A 27,846-nucleotide genomic window follows, 5' to 3' on the forward strand; every position below is an offset into this window, starting at 1 on the left:
TATGTTCGTAGAATCACAGAATGGGTTGGAAGGGACCTTAAAGATCACCTAATTCCTGCCCTATGCCGTGGGCAGGGACACCTCCCACTGGACTAGGTTGCTCCAAGTACGTTACAGAACCGCTGCATACACCAGCCTCGGGAAAGCCCACGGGGCTCGGTTCCCCCGGGAAGCTAAAGCAGAGCCCCGTGCCAGCCTGGTGCTATTTCCCACCCGACAAACCGCCCCTGGGGAAATCCTCCAGGACGCCCTTCCCCATGGGAGGCTGACCAACCTAGGCTCCAAGCGGGGCCAAAATGTCATGGCCTTGCCTCCTCGCTCTCCCCATTTAATAGCAGAAATGAGAAAAACAAACAAAAAAGACCCGCGGGCACCGGCCAACGTCCCGCCCCAGCCCCAGCCCCAGCCCCGTTCCTGTCAGGTGCAGCCCGGCCGGGCCGGCGGCGGCTCTCCGGGCGCCCTACCTGCTGCCGCCCCGCGGCGGCGGTTGGCGGCCGTTGGCGGCGGTTGGCGGCCGTTGGGGCTCGGCGCGGGGCCGCGGCGCTGCCTGCGCACTGACAGCTCGGGAGCCGCGGCGGCGGCGGCGGGGAGGCGGAGGGGAGAGGAGGGGGCTCGGGGCCCCGCGGCTGCGGCGCCGAATCGGTGACGGGAGGAGGGCCCGGGGGCGGGCAGGGAAATGGCGGGGGGCGGCGGGGCCGGGGGAGCGGTACCTGCCCGCGGGAGAGACGCCGGGAAACGGGGCCGGGGGCTCGAGCAGCAGCCGCGCACCGCAGCAGAGGCGCCCGCGGCAGCGGAGGGAGACGGGGAAGCGACCGGGAAGGGCCGGCAGCCGGAGACAGGCCGGGGGCGAGGGCAGCCGTGTGGTACCGACCCGTGGTACCGACCGGCCCCCTGTGGTACCGGGCCCTCCGGCCCCGCTCGTCCCTCAGGGCAGCGCTCGGAGGGTAAGGGCGTCAGTGAGACCAAGCGATAGAGCTGGGAGCGAGATCGTGTTCAGGTCTGACCTCCTCCTGTGAAGATTTGTGAGCCCAAAAGCTCCTGTGTAGAGCAGCTGTATTATTTGGTCCAGCAAAAGCTCTTCTCTCTCCCTAGAAAGCTTGCCTCGCCTTAGATCATCACCTAACAACAACAGGGTGACTGCTTTTTCCTTTGAAGGTCTGCATTGATTTTTGCTGACGGCAAAGTAGCGGGCTACTCACATTACTATTCTATCCTGAGGAGCAAATTTGGGGTTTTGTAAAGCGTGTTTATTGTTAGTCCACTCAAATCACCTAATGCTGATTTCTAGAAAAAAAAAAAGTAAAGATTGGAACGGTTAAAAAAGGTTCTGGCTCTCCAACACCAAGGGTCTTCCCCTCTGCTATACAGCCCCGCTTTTGGAGAGGTACAGATGCCAGTGTCCTCATCTTGGAGCGTGCCTGAGGCATCTAGTCATGCTTCTCCTAGAGGATGCTACAGCCTTTGCTGCTCCATTTTGGCAGGTTCTGCTTTCCAGCCTCCATCTCTACTTACCCTTCTTCTGGCAGGCACCAGGACTTTCCCTGTTGTATGCAGTAAGCACTGGACTTGCACACCAAGACATTTGAGTCGGTTCCCACATGGCCCCTTTCCACTCCTCCCCCTTCTTCACTAGGTGTTGGAGCTCACCTGCGCCCATGTACCAGGCACGAGGATGAGCCCCACAATTCACAGGGAGAGAATGAAAGGAAGCAAACAAACAAAAGGTACAGTTTTCCTCAGAGGCAGAGGGCTGGCAGGTGGAGTGACCAGCACATCATTTCCTCGTTATTACGAGGATGCAATTTATGGCGTAACTCTTTTCCCCAATAGCATATCTAAACTGGCGAGCACAACATTAAATCCATGCCTCAGTGCAAATCCTCGCTAGCCCTCTACACACCAGCAGCTGCTTCTGCCCCTATGCTATATCCTTCTTCTACCTCCCTTTAGAGCAAAGTGAAGGGGAAGCTGACAAGCAGAATGAGACGTAAGAGTGTTAGAGACTAACTCTCATGTAGTTCTGGTAGCAGCTGTCAGCTGAACAAAGTATCCTGGGTGGGCTCACATCCAGCTGGTACTGCTGGCTAAACATATTTTGTGCTCTCTTAACAGCTTCTTTACACATTTCAAAGGGCAGATTACTCAACACCCAATTTACTGCTCCTGGAAGAATGAATGGACCACTGACTTCCAGGAGATGAGAATGCGCATCTTGAACACAGCCCAGACAAATGCATTCCTTTAATCATCTAGCAATGATAGCAGTGATGTGTAGTTTATCAACAGTATGATGGTAATGCTATTCTAAATATATATGTTGCCACTGAGGTCAAAAATGATTGAGTACTAAGATACTACAGTATTATAAGTTAGGCATATACTTAGCATTGTCCTGTCAATCCAGATGAGCTCTGCTCTGCTTCTGCCAGCTGTGCCTCTGCCTCTACTGGTCTTTCCTTCTCACCAAGGCAATGTGGCACATTGAGGTGCATGTGGTACAAGCCAGCAGAAATGCAGCATAAGATATGTTCTTGGGATTGAACTGTAATCCTAGGTACAGTAGGAGCAAACTAAAACCCCTTGAATGAATTGGCAGGGGTCACAGGGAAAAGGGTCAGCAGTAGGAAAACACAGAAAACCAGAAACCCTTGTAGCAGCTTACAACACAAAGTGAACAGACAACTGGAAAGCGCTCAACTTATCAAATGGGTTTTAGACACTCAGCAAGTCACCTACTGAGGAACTTGTCTGGCAAAACGGAACAGAAAATTACAGAAGATATCTGATGGGAATTCTTGTAAGAAGGTGAGCAATGGATGCCAGTGACTCCATGATGTAAAGGGCAGATGAAGCCAACAGCACAGTGATAACAGGGCAGCATGCTGCAATTTTGCTGCACTTGATAGACATGAATGGTGATCCTTTTCACTGGAGAAACAGCCAAAAAGACATAACATTGACAACAGAAGAAGAAGGTAGAAAAAATATTGTTTGAACTCAGCGTATGGCACACATAAGGTGTCAAGGAATTTAAAGATACATTTTGCTTGTTCATCTCCTAATGCTGGAGTCTGAGGAGCAAGGATAAAAATGACAATTCTTTACTATAAAAAGAAGTGTGATATAACTGGCAAGCCTGAAGTATCAAGATGATTCTCATGGCTGGAATGTTGAGGGCTCACATAACCTAGGTAAAAAGGAAGCTGTGGTTATAATTTCAAGAAATTTACGGATCTATCAAGCATTTCACTGTGATAAAAGGAGAAAAGAATGTCAAAAATTCTCCCGGAGGGAACTAAGCAGGCAATTACTTCCTTAATGCACAAATATCTTACATAAAAAAGTACCTAGTGATAGCTGAGTTCAGAGATTTTTTAGTGTTAATAACATTTGCCTGACATTATTAAGAACTCATAGATCTATTTACAAAATTGTTTTTTCCATCCAAATGAAAATAATATGATACTATATTTGATGCACACTATAAAACCATATTGAAGTGATCCTGTCCTCAGTGCACACCTATATACATGTACTTATGCTTTTCCTACAAGCTTCTTGAATTAAATTCTGAATTATGTGGGCATTTTCCCACAATATCTAAAATTACTTTTAAAATCCAAGATGTCTACCTGAAAATCTGAATATTAAGCTCTTCATATGCACTCCAAAGGAACAACCAGAAGAGAAAGTGAGACAAAGATGCTAAGAGAAGTCTTTCTAGGATAGATCATCCTTTTCAGTAACCTAGTTCTTCAAAACTTTCATTTGACAGTCTGCATATTACCAGAAATCTCCCCATATTCGTAATATCTATGTGGATTTAAGACTTGATTCTCCATATTGTTTAAATTTTTTCATCACCTGGATAAATTCCCTGGTCCTGCCCATTGTGCAATTCCACAAACTGTTGTCCTGGCATTTGTCAGAAATCAGGCACAGCAAGGACAGCCTGGGGCAGCATTGTCATTAGAAACATTGTTTGTCAGTTGGCAGCCTCAAATACATATGCAGCCTCCTGCAAATACCATTTTAGACTTATATAAACCTCCTGGATGTGCTTAGGTAGCTGTTTCAACTGTCTTACATGGCTGCAAAACTCCTCCTTCTCTAAAATTGATCCCAGGCCAGCGATCAGCATGCATATACACTCCATCTCTTCAAGATAGCCTTTTTCACTTCCAGAGTTCTCAATTTAGCACTTAAGTGTATTTGTGGAAATAAACTACCAGTCTGCATGTGTGATAAGTCACATTATTTTGGGTGCATAATGACACAACAAAAGTGTCTGTAATAAATCACCCCTCTACACTTCTGTGCCCACTCAACAGAACACAGCCATAAAGTCTCATTTCTTGAGTGATGATTTCTTCACTATTTTTGATTTCAACCAGTGCTGTGAAATAGCAGACTCTTACTTCCCTTCTCCTCTGTTAAAGCTAACTTTGACTGAACCCCATATCTCCATAACAAAGTCTAAGTCACTCACTACATTTATGCTCCTGAAAAGAATCAGCCATCAGAGGACAGCATCATCCTCAACTGCATCATTTTGTAGAGGTTATAGAACCAGGAATAAAAGCTGGGTATAATTGCTTTCACCAGTGATGGGCACAATATTTACCCAGAGAAATACAGAGACATTTTGGTGAAAATCCAAGGATTGTGATACAAATAAACGGAAGACAATTTTCTCTGATTATATTTCTGTATATTCTGACTAGCTTTTTATTCACTCTAGCAATTGCAACAGGAGTCCAGATAAATCAGAAAAACCTTGCTGAAAGCCTGAGATATTACAAAATATTATCTGTAATGTAGCTTATACCTGTTTCTTGGTGCCATGTGTATTACTAAGGATTAGACTCAGCAGAAAAAATTTGACTAATGAAAAACTGAAAACCAAAACTCTGAAATTTGGAAATGTGAGACAAAGTACAGTAAGAATTTTAATTCAGCTCCCTTTGGCCTTATCCTTTCCCATTAACCTGTTTCTCTAACTGGTCTTCATTTCCTAAGTCTCCTGTGGTGCCTCGTAGAACACAGACAAAGCCTGGGGGTAGGCATCACCTCAGCAAGAATGCCCTGCAGTTACTGTGATGCTAACTTTGAATATTTTTCTCTTTTATTTGAAAATTTACATACACTCATTGTTCCTTCAAAATACATAAAACTTTTCTACAGTAAGTAGATAGACTTTGTAATACATTATTTCACTGAAACTGAAAAATAGCTTCAGTAAAAATGTATATATATATACAATTTGACAAAATAGTTTGAAGAAAAGCTGACCATGTCTTACATGTATTATCTTTTTCCAAAATCATCTTAATGAAGTATGACTGTATTAAGTATGTATATATATATATGATATATATATATGTGTATGTAGCTATAACTACATTAAGCTAATATACAAATGCCATATAACTGCTAGGAATTACTGTCAATTGAAAACAACTGGTGCTGTAAATGTGTATTGCATTGCTTTTTCTAATAATTATATCATGAAACTGTGTACACAGCTTGGCTCTACTCAAGGCTGTCCTGCAAATCTTGAAAAAAGAAAGAGATCAGAGAAGTTTCATGTTGCCAAAGTCTTCTCGCATATGGTGGGAAAGCTGTCTCTTATTGCATCTGCTATAACTCAGTGTTTTCACCGACTGCATAGTTGCTATGAAAAAAAAACAAACAGCATATTGCTCAAAGACATCTCTTGCGTTTGGAAACCACCTCTCTCATTCTTGAGACTTTGGTGCTACGGAAGATGACTACAAGTCAGTTTTATCACTGAAAAAACCAGTTCTCCTTCAAAAATTTTCAAAGCCTTGTTAATTTTTTTATTAACTGTTTTTTTTTCCCAATTTTATTCTTTGCTGTTTTCCCATTAACTAACACTGTCAGCTTTCCTATGCAATTGCTATCTGTGTTAAATTATATGTACTTAACTCAAGAGGCAAAAGAAGGTACTTTTGTCTTCCATCAGTGCCAGTTCCTTTGTCTTCAAACAAAGAGCTTCAAAATTTGAATCGAAATACTTTCCTGATATTCAGACCTCTAATTGAAAGTATAGGATGAACTTAACACACATTCCATTCATTATAATTTGTGAAAAACTTTCTTTTCTTGTTGCTCATTGAAGCAAAAATATTGAAGTACAAACTATTCCATTTTCTTCCAAATAACCTACATAACTGGACAGAAACTGCCATCTGACCTACTTTCTCTGCAATTCTGCCCCGCCCAGTCCTCCTGCCCACAGAAGGAGTACAATGTTTTAAATTTTATTTTCCATAGGAAAAGGAGGCTTGATCAGATTTTTTCTATTTGGCAATTTCTAACTCTGTTAGAAATTGTATTTTCCCTGCATTAAGCTCTTAGGAACATTCACAGTTCTTCTCAAGATCCCAAACCTTCATATTCACGTTTCATTCCTAACCCAGTATGCTCCAACCCCCGTGAAATCTCACATGTGAATCATGCAGTCTCAGATTGTTAGCTATACAATTTTCTAAGCAATTTACACATGCAAAGATTGCATACAAAGAAGTGATATAAATTACAGTGTACTTTCCCTGTACACTGCTTGCAACAACAAAGAGCTCAATATTCCTTCAGTATGCTAAATGCTTAATATTTCATGAACTGGATGTTCATTGTGTAACTTTTTCTCAGTAAAAATTCAGTTTCTCTTAAGGAAATAAGTAATACCTTGAGAGAAACATCTTTCCCATTATGGCCATTCTAGATGACATCTCTTGGATGTCTGCGCTCTTATTAATCTTCTGGAAATTCATTTAATTTCTCACCATCAATCTTTGGTTGTATCTTTATTAGGTATAGAGGTTTCTTCAGGCCCAAACATTCAGCCCACAAATCCATGCTTGTATAACCTAAACCTAAACCATTTTAAGATAAACTTGTTCTACTAAACTAAAAAAAATATCCTTCTCCATGTATACAATGAAGCTTACAGGAAGGCTATGAGTATTGCTCCAAACAAAGCTTTATACAGGCTGACTTCAACGTTTCTTCCTGCTTATTATTACAATTAACACATTGTAAACCCAGCTTTCCCTCTAATACTCCAAACTCTTGTTCCAAATTACTTAAATACAATGGCCCGTAAAGCTCAGCTTCCCAACCGAAATGTCTACAGTGAATTAAAAACAGCCCCCACAGTAGCAATGAAATGTCTCCCATGCTTACTCATCACAGCAAGCAAAGCCATTCCTGACAAATTCTATCAAGTCAAACTACAGCAACCAGCAGCTTTCTTCTCATCAACCAGCTGTACTCGGGTGTTAAAATTCCTGTCAATTACATAAAAAGTCTGCCCTTCTCCAGGGTGCATAAAGTTCAAGATAAAACAAAACAGATCCAGCTCTTCAGTATTTCTCTCAGTTCAATGGCTCTTTTGCCTGCCAGGGCCAAAGGCAACCCCTCTCTATGACCTGTGTTTTCTCAATCATTTACCTTTCTTTTAGACTTCTATAAAAGGGTGTCCCTTCCTTTCTTTTCTTTTCTTTTCTTTTCTTTTCTTTTCTTTTCTTTTCTTTTCTTTTCTTTTCTTTTCTTTTCTTTTCTTTTCTTTTCTTTTCTTTTCTTTTCTCTTCTCTTCTCTTCTCTTCTCTTCTCTTCTCTTCTCTTCTCTTCTCTTCTCTTCTCTTCTCTTCTCTTCTCTTCTCTTCTCTTCTCTTCTCTTCTCTTCTCTTCTCTTCTCTTCTCTTCTCTCTTCTCTTCTCTTCTCTTCTCTTCTCTTCTCTTCTCTTCTCTTCTCTTCTCTTCTCTTCTCTTCTCTTCTCTTCTCTTCTCTTCTCTTCTCTTCTCTTCTCTCTTCTCTTCTCTTCTCTTCTCTTCTCTTCTCTTCTCTTCTCTTCTCTTCTCTTCTCTTCTCTTCTCTTCTCTTCTCTTCTCTTCTCTTCTCTTCTCTTCTCTTCTCTTCTCTTCTCTTCTCTTCTCTTCTCTTCTCTTCTCTTCTCTTCTCTTCTCTTCTCTTCTCTTCTCTTCTCTTTTCTTCTCTTCTCTTTTCTTCTCTTCTCTTTTCTTCTCTTTTCTTTTCTTTTCTTTTCTTTTCTTTTCTTTTCTTTTCTTTTCTTTTCTTTTCTTTTCTTTTCTTTTCTTTTCTTTTCTTTTCTTTTCTTTTCTTTTCTTTTCTTTTCTTTTCTTTTCTTTTCTTTTCTTTTCTTTTCTTTTCTTTTCTTTTCTTTTCTTTTCTTTTCTTTTCTTTTCTTTTCTTTTCTTTTCTTTTCTCTCTTTCTCCTTCCTTCCTTCCTTCCTTCCTTCCTTCCTTCCTTCCTAGACACATCTGATGTGCCAAGATACAGATACTTCTGTTATGCCTCCAGCTCTTGATACAACAGCACATTGTGGGAAAAAAGCACGTATTTTTTATTAGACTGCCGATTTGGCTATTTAATGTGACAGGACCATACTTGGATTATTAGAGATGTGTTCAGTACCTATCAATAAAAATTATTATTTTGTGAACAATTTCTCTCCAACATTTTAATATAGTGTCTTCTGACACACTTGCATGAAGTTTACCTCCAAAGGGACTCGCACAATACAAAACCACATCTAAGGCATACTTCTGGCCAGGCAAGCAGTTCCAGTCCAGGAGAGAGGACTTGTTGTTGGTTGAAGCATTGTGCCTTCTCTTTCTGTCTCTCACTCTCTTCTCTTCTTCTCCTTGAACATGGTGACAAAGATGTATTTGTCGGTGATTGATGCCAGGGAAATAGAAAATGATCAGATGACTCCTTTTATGTTCTCTGTTAAAACAATTTGCTCACCCGTTGATTAGTTATTTTTCTTTGCTTTAATTACTACACAACAACTAACCCTGCAATTCAGCCTGTATGCCTTGCATGACTAAATATGCTTCTGCTGAAGCTTTTTATGCTGATTTACTCGTGTTCTGGAACTTTTTGCCCAGGTGTTAGATTAAGACACGCAAGCCCTAACGCCTACGCCTTGAATCATGCATTTCCTAAGTCTACTTCATGCCCCAGCTGCCGTCTGGGTGGCCTATTCTTAGATCTCCTCTATGCTGCCAACTCTTGCAATACAATTATCAGTAATGTTTTTTGCCTGTCCTTGAGCTTGCTGCAGAATGACATGAGAAGCTCCAACTTTCTCATATAACTCATCTCTCCTGGGGGCAAAAGTATAAGAAAAGCCAAATGGTCTAATTAGCCTCAGCTTCACAATCTGGAAAGGACAGACATCAGACCTGCTTGCTGAAGGAAGCAAGAAAGTTCTTTCTCCATCTCCTCAGGTGCCCATACTTTTCCCAGGGGAGAAAAGCTAAAAAAAAGACAGAGAAAGAAACAAAGGGCAAAGAAAGGTAGCTCAGTTCCCTCTTTTGTATTCTTTCTTTCCTCCTCGGAAGACAGGATTTGTTCCTCTTGGCTTGTCTCCTTCTAGTGGTGTGTCAATTCAGAAAGCAGGTAACAGCTACATCGGGATCCAATGGCTGGAAGGACCACAAGTGCTAGTCTGCTAGCACAGGAGAAATATTAACTAGCTGCCTAGCTTCTGGAGGGGGCTGGCTAGGATCCCACCACTTCAGAGAATGAGGTTGAGACTCAGGCAAGCAGAGAGAGATCAAGTTTTTTCTGCATCCGTCTTGGCAAACCAGTTCTTTAAACTCTATTTTCCTTTCAGCAGCAAAATGTAAATAATTCCTATAAATGCCATACAGACAATGTTTCTCTGTTTGAAAAAAACTTGGATTCTGATATATATGATTAGGAGCATGCTCATTCTGCCAGTAATTCCAAGATCTTTAAAGAGACTTCTTGTGAAATTAGCAGCAAGTCTCTCTGTGTAAGAAAATCAGAATCCATTGCAAAGGAGAGGTGATTATATAGCTTCCTCCCATAGTCTATAATTAAGGTATGCTTATGCTAGAGAATAAGATTAGAAAAGCTGAGAATCTTGGAAGATTCATGGAAACTCAGTTTTGCCCTTTTCTTTATGTATATGAATGGAACATGTTATTTCCGTTTCTTGCTTTTGTTGTTGTAGTGCAAGGATTTGGTTTCACGTATTTACTGCAGACTGGAATCAGGAAAAAATGTTGACACAGCACAAAGCCTAATGTTGTACATCATAAAATATGAGTAAATAGATAGCAAAGCGATGGTAAAAGATGACAATAGATGGTAAATAGATGGCAATGGACTTCTGAAACTGGTCAAACATGTCAGACTGACTTGAATACCAGACAGTTAGGAAGGATTGATAGGTAGGTACATGAAAGAGGTGACCTTAGTAACAAAACTGCTTCAGAAGAATAACATATTCTGAAAATCCAGATTGCACATACTAGAAAAGAAAAGACAAGAATTAAAGAGAGCATCACAGAATTTTGTAAAATGTCTGGAATGTGACAGAAATACACTTTTGAAGCCATCATCATCTTTCCTCGGGTGAAAACTGAACAGAGACTAGTTTGTGATACATTAGCATCATCTACTGGATAGTGCAGGGAATACAGCTTAGAAACAGCAGTAGTAAATACAATATACAGCAATATTGTATTTGGCAAGCCATCCAGAATAGGCTGAACAGTTCAAACACCTTTTTTATAACATGCCGTATTTGCTTTCTTGTCAGAGGTGTTGATGCTTCTCTGGTAAAACATGGGGAGTAAATATGGGTTTTCTACCTAAAAAGTCCTAGTTCCTGGTAGCAGAAAGTGTTGTGTGATAGCTGCAGGAACAGGAGACGTTTCTGAAATTACAATAATGGCATTTACTTACAAATATAACATTAATTATGTTAGCTGTAGAACAATAACAATATCATTAATAATTGTTTGTAGAACCCTGCATTAATAACCAAAGGTCTTTGAGCACATTTACAAAGAAACCCAAAGAAATAGTCTGCAGCCAGAAAGCAGCACTCACAGTCACCAAAGGGGAAAAGAGAAATCTGGTAGTATCAGATAACACAAAGCCCGTTGTGAACTAAAGTCTTGAGTCTCTCAGCTGTAATGGATGTCAGACACTGGGCCTCACAGAAGGGCAGTTGTGCTGGGGACTGGAGGAAAGCTCCCATCCTGCAGTGCTGCCTGGAGCACAGCAAAGCCTTCACCCAGCTAAGCCTGCTGAAACAGGGGAGACTGCTGGGACTACAGAGAAGATGATGGAGCCCCAGTACTACTGATTCTTGAGAGAGGAACTCCCATTCTTTGCGTTTTGCACCCATCACCTATTCTGAGGGATGGGGCATTCCTTCTTTCCTTCTTTCTCACACACACACGGTTTCTCAGAGCTGGGAAGCTTTTCCTTTGACTTTACCTCATGCCCATATTGCCATGCATCACAGTGGTTCACTGAGAAGAAAAACTTAATTTGAGAAACACAAGAGCGTTAACACAGAACAGACGAGGACATCTTTAGTCCAGTATCCTCTGTGACAGAAGACAATTTGTATTGCTATATTTATACCATGACTGTATCTAATATGTCCTATATGGTGTAAAAAACATGCAAAGAGTGTATTTATCTGAAATACTTTACTTTCTGAACATAGAAAAAAAACAAACCTAGAAATGCTGGAAAGGAAAATGACATCTTGCAAAGTCATAAACTTGCATTATGCAACACTGCACCACAGCCCCAGCTACTGATCAGCTGTGTCTTGAGACGAGGCACTGTGAGCCTTTGAATGAATATACATAAACACGAATGTACATAAACTCATTAATATACATAAACAAGCAGGCAGCTTTTTTCCTGTAAATATAGCAGGAAGTTTAGCTATATAATTATATTTTGCTTTGGCAAAATTACTTTTCTGTATGTTTTTAACTTTTCATTGTCAAGAATATTTTCTTATTTTGTATGTGTTTATTTGTACTTATGTATGCTGATACTAGAAGCTAATACTAAAATCAGGAGGAGTTGTGAATAGTGGATATCTACATTCTGATCCTTTACTAGGTTTTCTAAAGATCCTTGTAAGCCTCCCCAGACTTTACTAACTTAAAAAACTGCTCTTTTTCAGCATTTTTGTCACTTCTTCAATTTATGCCTTCCTTCCAATATTTATAGAGGCTTCAAAGAGCTTAATTTCTTTTGAGCTGTATACCTAAAGGGGATAGCAGGCAGACAGTCCCACTCTTAAAACACTGAGAATCCAATTAGAGACAATAATTAAATGAATTCAACAAACAAATGGTTAGAGGTGAAGAGTAAGGAAGGTCAAGGAATAATAGCATGAGCATGTTCTGGTGATTGCCCATGATTCTGTGCAGTTTTCTGGTTGCCTAACCAGTACTAAGATGCTACTGTTTCATACAATGTGGTGGAGGTGAACTGCAAAAGGGGAGTTAAAGGAGATATTCTGGGTCAATGTAACACAGCACTGAGACACCTGTGCAAGTTGTGGAATACAATAACAAAAGTTGGAGACAGTGGTAAAGTGAAGGGGATGATCAGAAGCACCAATATAGAGAAGGACACTTTGTTCTAAGCTGATGCAGCTAAGGAACCTGTCACAGCAGAGGAGGAGGAGACTAGTAATTGAAGAAGTGCACGGGGAAGATCATGAATTCATCAATATTTTGAATGGCTGAGCACGTGCAGCCCAGGAGCTGAGACTCTAGATGTGGTAGAAGAAAAGGCCTCAAATGACAGTTTTTGACATTTGGTCAAAGAACAGGGGGCCAGATCTTAGAGATATTATGAGGGTAAACAAAGGGTAACAGCTCGCACATCACAGCCATACAAAAATCATGGTGCTTATCTAAATGCTAGGAGAGTGACTGAATCACTGTGGTTGAGAATAAAACAACATTAAACTCCTGATCAGATCAGGCTATGAGCAAGCCACAAAGAGGCCAAAGAGAGGACTGCACAGAAGAAGGGGGGTGAGGAGCTAGGAGCCAGGTTTTAGAATGCCTGTGTAGAAACCATGCCACAAAGAAAAGAGATGGTGGTATTGAAAAGAATTATGTTGGATAATAGCTGGAAAAGAAGGAAGAGAGAAAAATTATTTGTAGGGTTCAGACTGTGAACTAGGGGGAGAAGAATTGGAGAAGGAAATTAAGGGGAATAAAGGATGGAAGGAATTCAAGAAGCGGGGAACAATCAGTGGTGTTAAAGCCTCAAGACAAGATGAATGGGGTAGGAGTAAAGACCCCAAGATTTCTTTAGGATGGTTGATCATATGAGGCTGGAGCACAAAGACTTCCCTTAAGCACCAACTTACACCTCTCTATCTTTTCTGAGGGCAAGACCTAGCCGATTCTGTCCTTCCTTTTATTCAGAAAGGCAATTTGCATGACAGAACAAAAAGAAAAATAGCTAAAAATATACCATGAATCATGGAAAATTATATGTACTAAATCTCACAGTGTACTGCTATTGCCATAGTAACCCTTGTTGCTAGATTACTGCAAGCTGTTTCTTTGCTAAATTTTCCTGGAAGCTTTGCCAATTTTCAGTGAGTTTCAACATGAAGTTTAATAAAGAATAACTCTGAGAACCCACATTGCATCCTTCTATTTCTTCTTTGCCATCTCCCCCCTTTTTATTCTCCTTTCTAAGAGGTAAGTCCTTTAGGGAAGAGTTTTCAAAGGCATCTTTTGCCAAAGGTGCAAATGGACTTCTAGGGGGATTTGCACAATCTGCTAGGTTTCTGACTTGATTTCCAGTTCAGTGAAATGTAATCCGCTGTCGGAAAAGGAGGTATTACTTACAGCTGTTCCTTTGGTTGTTTTTCTCATTCCAACTAATTGAAATGTTCAGTTCATCAATGGTACAGCACCGTGTATTATGAAACAATAATATAAAAAACAGCACGAGAGGGAACATGGAAAGACACCCCACCTCTTTGTCCTTCACTGTTTTCCAAAGTTAACATCTTCCAGCCCTGATAGCAATCCCTAATCTAAGAAGTGTAGGAACTAAAAAGAAAGAAGGGGACTCAACCAATGGATTTATCTGGTGACAGTTTATTTCCCGGACATTGCAGAACTGCATTTCATGTGTGCTCTGAGGACCATAGTTTCAGATTCTGCTGAAGGTAGAATACATAACTGTGTAACTTTTCTCCTCTTGCCTTGTGGAAATTTCAGGAAACTAATATATGTAAGCGTGTATTGCCACTACAGAAGACGATCCGTCTAAAAGACTTTTTAAAGCTTAGTGAGTTAAGCTCACTGTTGCTGTAGGTGCCTGGTTGGAAATACACAATGAAACGCATGCAGTGTCACCCTTGCAGGGCAATGCTGTTGGCCTTTTTCTTCCGACCAAACAGATTGGCATCCTTCTGGCAGATGTGCAAGCTCATGATCCAAGTAACACATCCTCTGGCCAACGTTAGTCATGAAACCATGATGGTTAGAGCCAGACCATATTTTAGATTTTGGAAACAGACACATGGTCACTTTGTCCATCTGACATAGCTCTGCAGAATGTAAAAACAAAATGCCTCTCATTTTTCTTTTAAGAGGAGAAGTGGGGTGGTTGTGGACACCTAGAAGCACCAATAATGTACTCATATGGAAAATCAAAACCATTTATGGGACAACTTCTATGCCAACTGAAATACCATCCTGTTAGGGGAAAAAAAAAAAAAAATAAATCTGTAAAACCAGGCAATTACTGTTTAGTTTGATTCTTGAGCATGTCAAGCCAAAGGCTGACTGGTCAAAGAAACAACCTTATGAGTCATCAGATGCTGAAAGAAACTTTCATGCTTGCCCCTGGCACACACTGAAATGCAAAAGGGATGTATAATGGCTATGTAATTTCTTTTGCTTTGAAAGGAAAAAAAAAAGGTTAAAAATAGAGCTGAAGGCAGTGCTTCTGGTACAAAGGACTTTTGAAGTCAAAGCTCTTAACCTCTTAAAATATGACTCAGTCCTCTACATAAACTTATTCTAGATAACACAAACTTGATTTTGCTGCTATGTCATGCTGTCAAAGAGCATGTGGTTAAGTCACAGACTGCCATGTTTCATCTACAAAATGGGTCTGTAATACCACTTTTCCTTTCCTTTTGTCCCTGCTTCTCCCTCCTTTTCCCCTTCCTTCTGGTTGGTGAAGAGGAACTCAGCAAGTTCTCTGAAAGTGAAGATGTATTTTGTCCTCAATAAAACAAACACACAAATATCATGTATGTATCATGAGGTATCATGAGGGAAGACCTGGCAGGAATCAAATCCTGTGCACTAAAACAGGAAGAGAGAACAACTGTACAAAATATATGTATAGTGTCTCTTGAAAGACTCTCTATGAGTGCTGTTTTTAGTGAGGGAATTTGTTATCACCACAGAGGTGTACAGTTGCAGCTTTATAGGACTGAGAGAAGCTATGGGGGGTAGGAGTCTGATCAGAGAGTGACTGAGCTCTGGGATAGGTTACAAAAATTCATAAAATACTGGAAAGGTTTAAAAAGAAAAGATCTCAAAAGTTCTGAGCAAGAGGTATATGCAAATGTGAGCTCTTTCAGAGGAAAATTATGGTATACACCCACAAGTAGGTCAGCTCTGAATCATTAAATTCATTTTCAGTATTGGTTTAGGAAAAAATATTTCATACCTTTTATGTTTAAAAACCTCTCTCTATACATATTTACACAAGTCAGTTTAGGGTAAACTATCTCAAACTGCCTCACAGCTACTCTAAGAGAAAGTTCAGTTACCCTTGAGCAGCTGATATACAATGGATTTTTGTTCCAGTGCCTACACATAAGCTGTTTCCTTGGAATAAAGTATAAGTAACATCTACTTAACACAGAAGCCTGTGTTAAGTAGATGTGTATTGGATCCAAGTTCCTAAATGAGCACTGGATCCAGGTTCCTAAAAGGTGATTGAGAGGTCATCTAACATTTGAATTCATCTTTCCAATTTTCATAGTAATCATCCATCAATGCTGAAGGATGAAGAGCTGTGGGTGAAGAACTCTTGGGCAAGACTAAACATCCCCAAATCCCTCCCAGGCCTACATCATGTGTTGCAAGACCTGTCCAGACTACCTGGGAGGGATACTGTTATTAAACTTCCAGTTATGTCCATCTTTTCATAATAAAACATGTTAGAAAACTGGGGAAACAACAGATGTTAATATTTCAATGTATTAAAATCAGAGAAATATGTCAGATGCTAATATTTCAATGTATTATAAGTGAAAGGCTAAGATTCTCACACACTTTCATAGTCTTTGCCTTCTTCCTACTCTGTGCAGCCACATAAAATTGTCACAATCCCTCCCACATGTTAAAATGTCTTCCTCAATTAACATTCCTTGTCAAACTATGCGGACAGATGACAGAAGAAAAGGAAATTTTTCAACAGAATTATTTAACCGATGGATCTCTGCCTTTCCTTTGTCTTTTAGAATTGGGCTGATTTTGAGTGAAATCCTGTTTTATGCAAATACTAGTCCATGTAATAACATTTCTGAAGTCACATTCTACGAAAGCCAGAGATGAGCATTTGTCTCACTGGACTTCTCCCCAACACAACCCTGATCTGAAGCAGCATGGCAACTTTCCCTGGAAGTTTCCAGAGGGGGAGGGAATAGAGGACCAGTTAGGATTCTCTATTTGGCCCAACAGTCTGTTGGAAAATTCCAGCATGGTGTAATTCAGGTAGAAGCCTCTAAATTAGTGTCTGCTCTGGACAATTTGGTCTGATTTTCCAATGCAACAAAGACCATGTTGTTGTGAGGAGAGGGACAGACCCTCGTCCATCTCAGAGGTGTTGGCTGGCTAGGAAGTCAGCCTGGAGCTACCGAGCAGAGGCAGCTCAAGTCTAAGTGCAAACTACTAACCCAGCGGGCTGTGCTGCCTTTTGAACAGTGAAGTAAGTAGAAAACTGAGAAGCAATCTGGGGGTACTGAAGGAGTGAAAGAATGGAAGAAAATCTGGGGACACAATTCTTTTACTTTTGCTGCTAGTAGAACAACTTTGCAAAAATGGTGGCAAGCCAAGAGCTTTTCCTGGGGCTTCTCTCGTATTTTAGGGTCCTTTAGTTCAGAAGAAAGAGTAAAAAATGCAAAACATGTTTTATACTTAATGGATGGCCCTTAATGACATCCAAATCTTCTAGGAATCACAAAGCAAACAGATTACCTCTTGAATTGCAGGAAAGTTACTGTGAACTTGCTCTGACTTTTTTTTTTTCAGTCCTCAAGTTCCTCAGGTAAAGGAGTTGCAAATTTATGAGACTTGACCTGATCTGAAATGCTCCCGTCACTAGAGGTCAGCAAGAATTTTGTGCAGGCAGATGTGCTCAGACACACACTCTACTGCAACACTAATACATATATACTATTCTGAAGTTGTTCTTGTTTGAATTTCATATATTGAATCCAAGCAGTAGCTAACTTCTGAGTAATATTCAATTTTTATCATGTTGGTGTATTTTAAATTGATTTGCATAGTAGTGACCAGTTCCCAATGATATAAGGTCTAGTCAGTAGGTCTCAAGCCAAGCTCCACCAATGGCTCTTGAATTGCTATTAATTTTATGCAGTTACAGAATTTAAAAGGCTTATAGTCTGATTAAAAACTTGAAACGCTGACATTTTATGGACAGTATACATAAAGGAGCTTGTAATTACTGAATTTTCATTTAACGAATTTTAACTTGGAGATGGCCTTACAAATTAGGGTATTAGAAATGATTCAGTACTGGATTTCTCATTTAGAAACTCATTTAGATAGAAAAAGTGAGCTATTAATCAATTATTTAAAATTTAGTCTAAAATGCCACCATGGCAAAGGAAATTTAAAATATTAAGGAAATCAGAAGGTAAGAAATTCTGATCTCTCTCTTTTTCTTAGTCTTGAGAGAACTACAGGAGTTTATTCACAGGATTTTCTGACAAGGCTATGGGTAACAGCAAAGACTTCATGACCCATTAAATGCTTTTTTATCCTGTGCTTGTAGGAGCCTCATTTTGCTGAAGCCAGGAGCCTACAACAGACTCTAAACCTGCTTTAAGAAACTAGAAGAACCACATCTGTAGTTGTGTCCAGACCGTAATCCTTTCTAAATGAATCAGTGGGCTAGGAAATGTAGTCAGGCTAAATATTTTGAGGTTTCATCCAAAGACTTAGAGCATGTTTTCAGAGGAGGCAACTAAGGCCAAACAGCTAATGCTATTAGGTGATATTATTAAGCCTATTAGTGCACTGGCCATGGCAGACCACAAGTAGCTTTATCAGCACAGGAGACACCTAATTCATATAGCATCTTTCTTTGGAAGCAGATGTCCTTTCATCAGCACTTTGCATACAGGCAGCAGAGGTCCTGTTGCATCCTTCTGCTTGCTTATCTGGGTGGTTATCAGTCTATCAGCCTTGGACACTATCTTCTGTCTTTCATAACAGCTATCAGTTAAAGCTGGTTGAGGGTGAATGGTTGTCACTGCTATGTCATGTAAGGACAGTTCCGGAAAGGCTGCTCACAGGAATTTGAAAATGTGCTGAAGAGTAGGGAATTAGGCTGGATCATCACCAGCTAGATTGCAAAATATTATGAAAATGGATCCTGGACACCCACGGTGAACGCCATTTCTTTTGATAGTGTGGGTCCAAACAGTATATGGATGTTGCCTTGTTTCCTGAAAACAGAATTCGCAGGGGCAATGGTTTCCCGAACAAACAAATGTTAACTGATTTTAAAGGCGCATCCCTGAACAGTCAACACATTTCGGAGACAAGAAAACATGTAGCATGAAAGCTTGCTTAGAGCAAGATCTCTGGAATCAAACTCTATCAGCTTTCTGAGCAAAAGAAGAGGACTCCTTTTCCCCTGCATGCTCTGTCTCCAGTGCTAAATGAAGATACGCAGCTTGAACCAGCCTTGCTACATTAAAGGTTCTCCAAGTTCCGCCCTCAAGACAGGTTGGTCCAGACTACACTGCTAACTCACAGTGGGAAACAGATCAGGTGCAGGCAGTCTGCAAAGCTTTTAGCCCCAAGTATAGACTGAGATTACTGTTCTCCCCAGGACTTGTGAAGCTTTAAAGACTGTGCACGGTTTCCTACCTTTCCTCAGCCTTCACCTGGTTTCACATCACGGCTCCAGAGTGACTTTGACACACCGAATGGATGAGACACGCACAACTGTTTTCTGAAATTACAGAGATAGAGAAAACATTTCATGCAGGGTATTTAAGCATTGGAATTATTATAAAATAGGAACTATTTTTATATTGAACTGTCAGCAGGTAGATTTCTCCTGGTTTTCACATTTTTATGCTGCATTTCCTACATCATGCAGTAGATGGCAGGAGTCCATCAAAAAATTTAACTGCCATTTTCACAGAAGGAAAGTTGATCACAGTTATCTTTGTTAGATTCTCATGTTTAATTTAAAATAATTTTAGAGCAACCTTTTTATGGTTTTGGACATTTTTAACGTACATAATATTTCTCTTGTTGCAAGGTTTATTTCTTTTTAATGTAACTTGTATTAATAAAAGATTAGTCTTTCAAAATTGTGTTGATATTTCAGATTTTTTTGATGAGATCTGAGATTTACTGGACAACTTTAATAAATTTCTAAACTTAAACTACACTTAAGGTTCTGCTGCTATGACATATGAAATATTAACTTCCATGTTATTTGCATTTGATTCCATTAGTCATACTAGAAACAGCAGAAAAGAAGCATGCTTAAGGCAAAGAAAAGAGAAATAAAAAACATATCAGAACTAATCATACTTCAGCAAGCATAGTTCCAAATACTCAGTTGCAAAGACTGAAAAATATTAAATTAATCCCCAACCTAAATTTTAATAAAAAGCATTATTTTACTTTCTGCCCATCAATCCAGATTTCTAATAAAATATTTAATAGTGTTATTTTCAAGCATTTGACCATCAACTGAAATGTTATAGACTGCACCTCCAGATTTCATTGATTTCTACAAGTGAGATATGATAGAGTGTGTGCAAGTTTTAAAGAGCGGTAAGCAAGCTTGTAACTAAGAGGAACATAATGGTTTATTCTCAGAATTAGTCTTGCAATCCAAAGGGATCTAGCAGAGAAACATAACCAAGGATTATGAAAATTTCTTCTCTGAGTTCAGCACGGCAGTCCAGCTGGCAGTCCAGGGACCATGCACTTCACTACACCCAGCCCATTTCTACTACCTAAGAGGAGATGAGGGCATATTTGACAGTGTGTGCTGTTTGCACAAAAGCTGAAGATCTCAGTTCGTGCTTGCCGACGCCAGGGGCTAAATTTAAGACTGAGTTTCCACGGGAGGAAAGAGCCTCTGGGCCTCTGCTACAGGAGCATGGCCCAGCACTTACAGCTCCCTTGTGGCCTCTGAACCTGCCACCTGTCCTGTGTGGTGCAGGAAACGGACTGTGCTGCTTTGAGGTATCAGAGAACAGGTGGAAATGTGGAACCAGGCAGGGGATAAAGTTAATGTTACCTTAACTGAATCTGGGGTTCCTGTACTGCTGTTATTTCTGGCTGTCACTGCCCGGATTATCGATTATCTCAGGTGTGACTCACATGAACATCTGGCTAAAAGGAAGAGCTAACACCACCCCTGTTTAGTATAAACAAACAGAACTTCCCATCCAAGCGGGATTGATTTAACTGTTACTGTAAATTTGCCAATGCAAACGTAACTGGTGAATGTGGTTTAACATGAGTGAGGAGTTCAGCAGAAATAATTTCCATCTCTAAGTACAAACCTCTAAAGCACACTCCTTGTTAAACATGTGCGCACCCTTGCAGATAAACAAGTCCACTCTGCCAGCCCTCCTGACTTCGTATATACCCGAGCAGTACTCAGCTTAGGCTGAAGTCTGCCAAACCCCCATGATAAACTGAAGAGCCCTGGACCGCATTGTTTTCCAACAGGCTCCCAGAACTGTTTTGTTTATTTTGTTGTTCAACTGCTGAAGGCAGAAATGTATTTCATTTCCATTCTCTGTGGCATAGGAAGGTACCTCTTCTCTTTCATATGCAATAAAGAAGCTGTAACATATTTCACCCAGCCAAAGAGGAGCAAAAGGTCAGTGTTTAAAACCATGATCACTCTTCTCTAACCATTTTTTGGGGGAAATAGGCATTTTGTTCAAATCCAGTATGACAAATTTTTTAGAGCCTCGATGTATTATTAGCATAATTATTTTTAGAAACAGAATGTATGAGCTTATGGAATAGAGAGAATGGTTGAGAGACAGTCAAGAACAACACGATACTGTGGAGAAGAACTCATGGCAGCCCTCAAAAGCTTCTGCTACCGGGTGCTGATATTTCTCCTGGGACATGTAGTTGGTGACAGTCGTGTTTATTACACCAGTGAATTTCTATTAATTTTTTACTGACTTGTGAACTCAAGAAGCTACTGGCCAATGCCTGGTACACCGAGTTGTCCACTCAGGCACTGGATAAAATGCACTTCTCACAGCTCTGCAGCTCCTCTGCTCTAATAAGGCCATGCTGGTCTCTGACAACAGTGCTTTCACACTCTACAGATTGTCCCTCAAAATCAAACAAATATGTGCAGATTCCCTCATGTTTGGTTCAAACATGGTGTGGTGGTTTTACCGTGCTAGGCAGCTGAACTCCACCACAACTGCTCTCTCACTCCCCCTCCTTAGAAGAGGAGGGGAAGAAGTAAAGGAAAGAACAACTCACGGGTTGAGATAAGGATAATTTAATTAAAGGGAAAAAGTAATTATTAAGGAAATATTATTATTAATTAAACAATTTAACTAAAGGGAAAAAAGGGAAAGGGGAAAAGGGAAAGGGGAAAAGGGAGGGGGAAAGGGAAAAAACAAAACAAAACAAGTAAAGGCTGTGTGGAAGTGCAGAGGGAAGAAATTACTCTCTACTTCCCACAAATGAGCAATGCTTGACCACATCCTTGAAGCAGGGCCTCAGTGCACGTAGCCGGTGTTCGGGAGGACAGACATTTTCACAACAAGAGCCCACCCCTCCCCTCTTCTTCCTTTTTCCACCTTTTATTGCTGAGTGTGACATCATATGGTATGGAATATCCCTTTGGTTGGTTTAGGTCAGCTGCCCTGGTGATGTTTCTTTTCTCACATTTTTGCCCACCCCTAGGGGGTTTAGAGAGAGTCCTGATGCTGTGCCAGCACTGCTCAGCAGCAGACACAACACTGGTGTGATGCCACTGCTGTTCTAGCTACAAGTGCAGAGCACAGCACTGCATGGGCTGCTGCAGGGAAAGTTAACTCCATCCCAGCCAGACCCCGTACACATGGGTGACATTTCCCCCCAAACTTCACAGTTCTTCATGTTGGATCTGTTGTGACTGTAAACACAGGACGGGGGCCACCATGATGGGAGTACCTACCTGTGAGGCTGATACATCACCGTCTCAAAACTTCAGCTAGGCAGTTCATCCATCACCAGCTAAAGCGCAAGCATTTATCACACCTGTTAGCTAAGTCTTCAGAATACCGTGCTGTGAATGTGACGCCATTTTAGCTTGGAAGCCACTGCCTTGGTTCTTGGTTTCTGAGATTAAGACAGCCTGGACTGAAAGCTCTTTGATGAGGAAGGCTGAAAATGAAGTGGACACCTGACCTCTAGCCCCTGGTTTTTCACTGCTGTTTGTAGGCCCTTCAACACAGCCCTGGCCCAGCATGGTCCAACGGATTACTTCTTCTCACAGGCCAAATCCAGTCAGTTCCTTCCAGCCTGGCCAGATGGATGTTACCTATTTGCAGTTTGGTACCAGTCATCTGATTACTTCTAATAATTGCAGACTGGCTACCATTTTCTCAGTTTTACTGTTCTTATGCAACTATATCGAGCAACCACATATTACGAAACCTTTTGTTTCGTGAGCTAAATCAAGCAGTCTTGTGGTATGACTGTGTGCAAGGCAAATAAAATGTTCCACAGATAGGCCTTCACGCTACAGATCCTCCCCCAAAACCTCACATACATATTTAATTTCCTTCCTAAGGCACTGTGTGAATTACTCTCCACTGCACAGTTTTTCCTTCCACTACTTCCTCAATACTATATTTTGTCTGTATACAAGATGTATTTTTAAAAAGCTTTTTCGAAAAGCTAAACTTTTTAAAGTCCTAGTGGAAGTGGGGAAACTCTATTTTAATGAGTCCTGAAGGCAACCTAGAGGCTGCACTGACCGAAACATCACATTTTTAACAGCACTTATTTCCTTAGTCTAGATGTGATCTCTCTCTCTCCACCCAGAACTTTTCTCACCGATACTCAGGCTCTCTCCCGGTTTCTCCATCTCAACCTACCTGCATAGATTCACCAATCTCAATTGCAAAGCAATACTTCCCTATTTAGTCAGAGAGGTACAACTATATATTGATGTGTTATACAGGCTTTATGTCAGATTGACTGGAAAATCTTAGAATTTCAGGAAGACATCATTTGGGGGATTCTGACTCATTAGGTAGTGCTCAGATCATGTGAACTTGGGAAAAACAAACAAACGAACAAAAAAAAACAAAAAACAAAAACCAGAAGAAACCAGGGCCACGTGCAATGTATTTCTATCACTGGTTATAGACAGATCTTGGCAGAAGCAAAACTAAAACTCGCCACATTATTTTCAGATAAATTTTTTTTCTGTTTTAAAATAGTTTCTTAAATCTATGACTACAAAACTGAAAGGCTAGTTGATGAATTTCACCTTATCCTTCCATCAGGACTGCTATTCACACACAAAGAGAATGAATAGAAGACTGACTATCTCCAGACATTTTTGTATTTCTAAACTATCATTAAAATGTCACAATCCTACTGCAGTCCTGTTCACTTCAGGATTTTCTCTCTTATCACAGCAGTTGGTAGGTTTGGGATCTTTGCTTTTCTTGCCATTGTGCACAATTTAACACCGCCATCAGAGGAGGATAATGACTGCGCATCATGGAAAGTTTTTGTGTTTTCAGGTTCATATGCCACAGTGTAACTGAGTCTGTTGGTGATTTAAATTATTCCCTTAACTTTTTGAGGTTTCACAAAGCTGTCTGCTCTTCCTCCAGCAATAATTACAGACTGTGGCAAATCAGCCCACCTTCCCTGAGAAGCCTGCAAAGGCCATATTTACAGTCAAGTGGAAGAGAGAAAGGACTGAGAAATTTCTGTCAAGTTTTGACACTTCAGTGCTCTGACAGGTCACCACCTAATTTCCAAATTGAAATCTATCATCAAAGTTGGTATTAATTAGTCATATATCAGCTCCTGGCAGAGGCCAGAAGCTTAGCAGATCTTAGAATCATAGAATCACAGAATGGTTTGGATTGGAAGGGACCTTAAAGATCATTTAATTCCAAACCCCCAAGGTTTTGAAGTTTTGGAGACCAAACTTCTTTCATGCTCTTGCAGGTGTCTCTCCAGATAAGTGGAAATTGGTATGAAGGTAAGATGCCGTTCTGCAGCTTACCTTCACAGCTACACAAGGGCAGCAAAGTGCACCAGAGGGCGGAGGTGTGTGTACACTGGGGCAAGAGTGCCATAGGGTACCTGAGAGATGTCAAATCAGTAAAGGAACTTTTTGTATCTGTGCACTTGGTGTATTCAGGGCCCAGACTAAATATAGCTCATGAGCAGTTTCGCATCTGTGAGACAGAAAAGCATGCTGTGACATTTCTTGCCTTGTATATACTCTGTAGATAGCTGAAAACAAAACAAAACAAAAAGCCAAAACACCACAACAACAGAGCTCCAGGGTTTTCTAGTTGCAGCCTTTATTTGGCACCAATTTCAACCTAAACGGGATACTCTTGAAATCACTGGGATTTATGTTTAGGGTTTTAACAGGAATGGGAAGTGTTATCTCTGGACCTGAGTTTGGACAGAGACTTCTGATTCTGGACTCAGCTGTGGTGTTGTCTAGATCCACAATCTCTTAATGTTTTCTAAATCTGTGTTTTCCTATTAAATTTATCTTTCTTTGTGAGTGTAGGGAAGACTAAGTAGTCAGTGCTTGAAAGCCTTATGCCTTGCACGGTCAAGTTGTCTTCCTTTGACCTCTGGAACTGCCCCATTTCTTTACCAGGATTTCTTCTCCTGGAAGTCGCTCTCTGTCCTCCCCATCAGACAGGTCGTGCAAGTTTACGGTGCAGGTTTACTTTCACTTGCGTTTTATTTCCAATTCCAAGCCCTAAGTGATCTCACAAAAACACTTTACGTGCCTAATTATATGCAAACAACCTCTGACTGCTTGCTGACACAAAGCTGCACACTACCGCTTGGATCACTCTTGGGGTCCCAGTCACTGGAAGGAACCCTCTGTTCCTTCACAGCATTCACTTTCCACAGCTTAGACTGTGAATGCTCCACCACGAATGCCTGTCATATGAAGGTGAAGTGACCTCTAGTAAGCTGACATTTATTTCCTGTAAGCTTAAACCCTGACTGCTCACTCAAACAGCCCTTGCATTCTTTCCACCCTCATGAAACATTCCTCTCATGTCAGATGAGTTCATTTATTTCCATTAAAGATGCAAGCCCCAGCTCTATGAGGATCTGCTTCAACAAACTGTTTTACTATCATTGTTACTCCAATGGGTTTGATATAAATGCACACACTACGAGAGATGCTTTCCCTCTTCCTCCACCTTGTAGCAACTTACTAAAATGGTACAGACCAACTTTTTGATGTACGTTTTTTCTCTCCCTACCTCCTACTCACACAGAAATATGGGACCATTTAATTTTTTTATGCATATATTTATGGACACATTTCCTTTCCTAATTAAGCTATTATTTTATTTTAAGGGGATGCCATCACCATAAAAATCATACTAAAATGTTAAAGTTACCATCTAGTACTGAAAGAATGAAAATGATTTGCTTTTCATCATTAGCATTGTTTGGTTTTTCACTCATCTTGGGGTACGCATGCTGAAAATAGACCACTAAGTTTCACTTCTCCTTAAGACTTTTTTTTGTTCTTTTGCATTGAACAAAGCCACTTTGAATAGGATTCACAGGCAGATGAAAAATACTGAAAATTATATTCACATTAGCTTCTCCACGGAGTAACAGAATTAGAGCTAGTACCCAAAGACTGGTCTGTGTATTTTGGGTTTTACATAACCGAAGACTTGGCATTCTACCAGAACATACTTTTAAATTATCACCCAAAAGGTCCTGCCAGCTGCCTGGAGCTATTTGATTGTACCAGAAAAAAGGAAACAGAGGTAAAGTTGTAAAATGTATTTTAAAATTCTCTCTGACTTCCTGTATGCATCCAGGTTGGGAGATTTGAGTGTCTACACGAGAAATTTAGCTTCCCAAGTTTGCACCTCATTCAAAATAATCTATGCCTTGATCCAGGTTGCTATTAATTAAGGTTGCTTCAGTCTGGCTTGCAAATGCTAAACTTGGGATAGCAATAGGGCTGTGTAGGAGGGACTTAAGCAGCCAAGTAAACCAAAATGGCAACAATACCTGCGTGTTTGGGGCTATTACAAATGGCTCGTCAAATCTCTGTGTTGAAATGCATTTCTGATCTCGAGAAAAAGGATGGCATGTAGTCTGCTGATGCAGATACAGGTTTGATCTAAAATTAAGTATGTCAGAGGCTGCCTGGAGCAACATCTCTTCTCTCAAGTGTACTGGCTGTTCTCTGCATGCTATGAAGGAAAAGTAATAGATAGTTGCAGGTAAGAGGAGGTGATTACACTTTAAATCTTTTCCTTCTGTTTTATTAGTTTAGCACAGCTTCTTACTCTCTCCCCTGCCTGCCCTGCAGCTGGCCTTGATGTTTTTGCAACTGAGCTGGTCCCCACCACAAGAGCAGCACCACAGAAACTGTTTTGAATCATCTCCCTTCATTGATGGCTGCTCTGCCCATGGAATCCAAAGAGCCAAAGTAACTTTAGAAATTTCTGTGTGATTGTGCAGCAACCAAAACTCCTGGTATTCAAATAGTTTTGCTTGTGAAAATAAAAATAACAACGCCCTCACAAAAATAATATTGAAATGGATTTGCCTATGCACAGGCAATCTTTCATTTTAGGAAGAGGGACAATCTCACATGGCATGTGCACCAACGATGGAAGTGCTGAAACTGTTTTTTTTTCCCGGTAAGAAGACATATTTGCCCTTCCACACAGCCTACCAGAAGGGTAAGTTTCACTTATCTGATCCATCTTCTGAGCTATATGTTCATAAGCATATTTAATAAATAAATTTTCATCTCCTTGCACAGAATGGAGGTCTCACGTGCCATATTAGGAGCGTTACTGACATTGGAAGATGAAAGAGTAGTTTAACACACTAGCAAACAGCAAATACAAAGGATTTGCCCATGTCAGGTATACTCACAGCAGTGGCATCTTCCAGAAATGCAGGTCTGAGTATTCTCACGAACAAGTTGTACATTCCCTGAGATCTCTTTTGAGGTGGAAGAAACTAACTCAACTTTGAAAAGGAATTAGTAAGAACTGGTCCCACATTGGATGTTTGAAGTATAAGCCTGCGAGAATTCCGGATGTGCTCACACTGAAGAAACTTTCTCATTTACTACCAGCTAAAGTTATACATATGATGCTGAAGCTACAGGGACATGATTTTTCTGTAGAATATAAATAAGGGAGGAAATATGGATTTCTTGAGTAGGGCGATAAACAGATCAATACTACATGAAAGAGATATCGATGGGTATGAAATTTATGTAGTGAAGCATGCTGCTTTTATAATTTCAAAATTAAGAGAATTTCACACTGGAACTTACACAGAGAGATTTTATTTAGCATAACTGAAATTTCACAAGGATGGTCAGAAGGAGGCAGAGATTTAGAACAGAAGCGGATACCATGTCAGCACTTTGAGGAAAAAATTAAGGTGGGCATTTTACTAAAACAAGAAAGAGTGATTATCCTAGCAGC

At 40.5% G+C, this 27,846-nt stretch overlaps 1 protein-coding gene across 2 annotated transcripts in view; it reads right to left on the bottom strand.

The window, feature by feature from the left end:
• Window positions 1–27,846, bottom strand: part of C1QTNF4 (C1q and TNF related 4) — a 49,670-nt gene that overhangs the window by 16,792 nt on the left and 5,032 nt on the right. Inside the window, exon 2 of one of the 2 annotated variants that reach the window (XM_083840512.1) lies at window positions 19,019–19,103. The gene's annotated coding sequence lies outside the window, so the exon portion shown is untranslated. Of the gene's footprint in view, window positions 1–464; window positions 803–19,018; window positions 19,104–27,846 lie in introns of those variants that run through there. The other variant, XM_083840511.1, reaches the window with a different exon arrangement.

Source organism: Anser anser (assembly GCF_964211835.1).
Source record: "Anser anser genome assembly, chromosome: 5".
NCBI lineage: Eukaryota > Metazoa > Chordata > Aves > Anseriformes > Anatidae > Anser > Anser anser.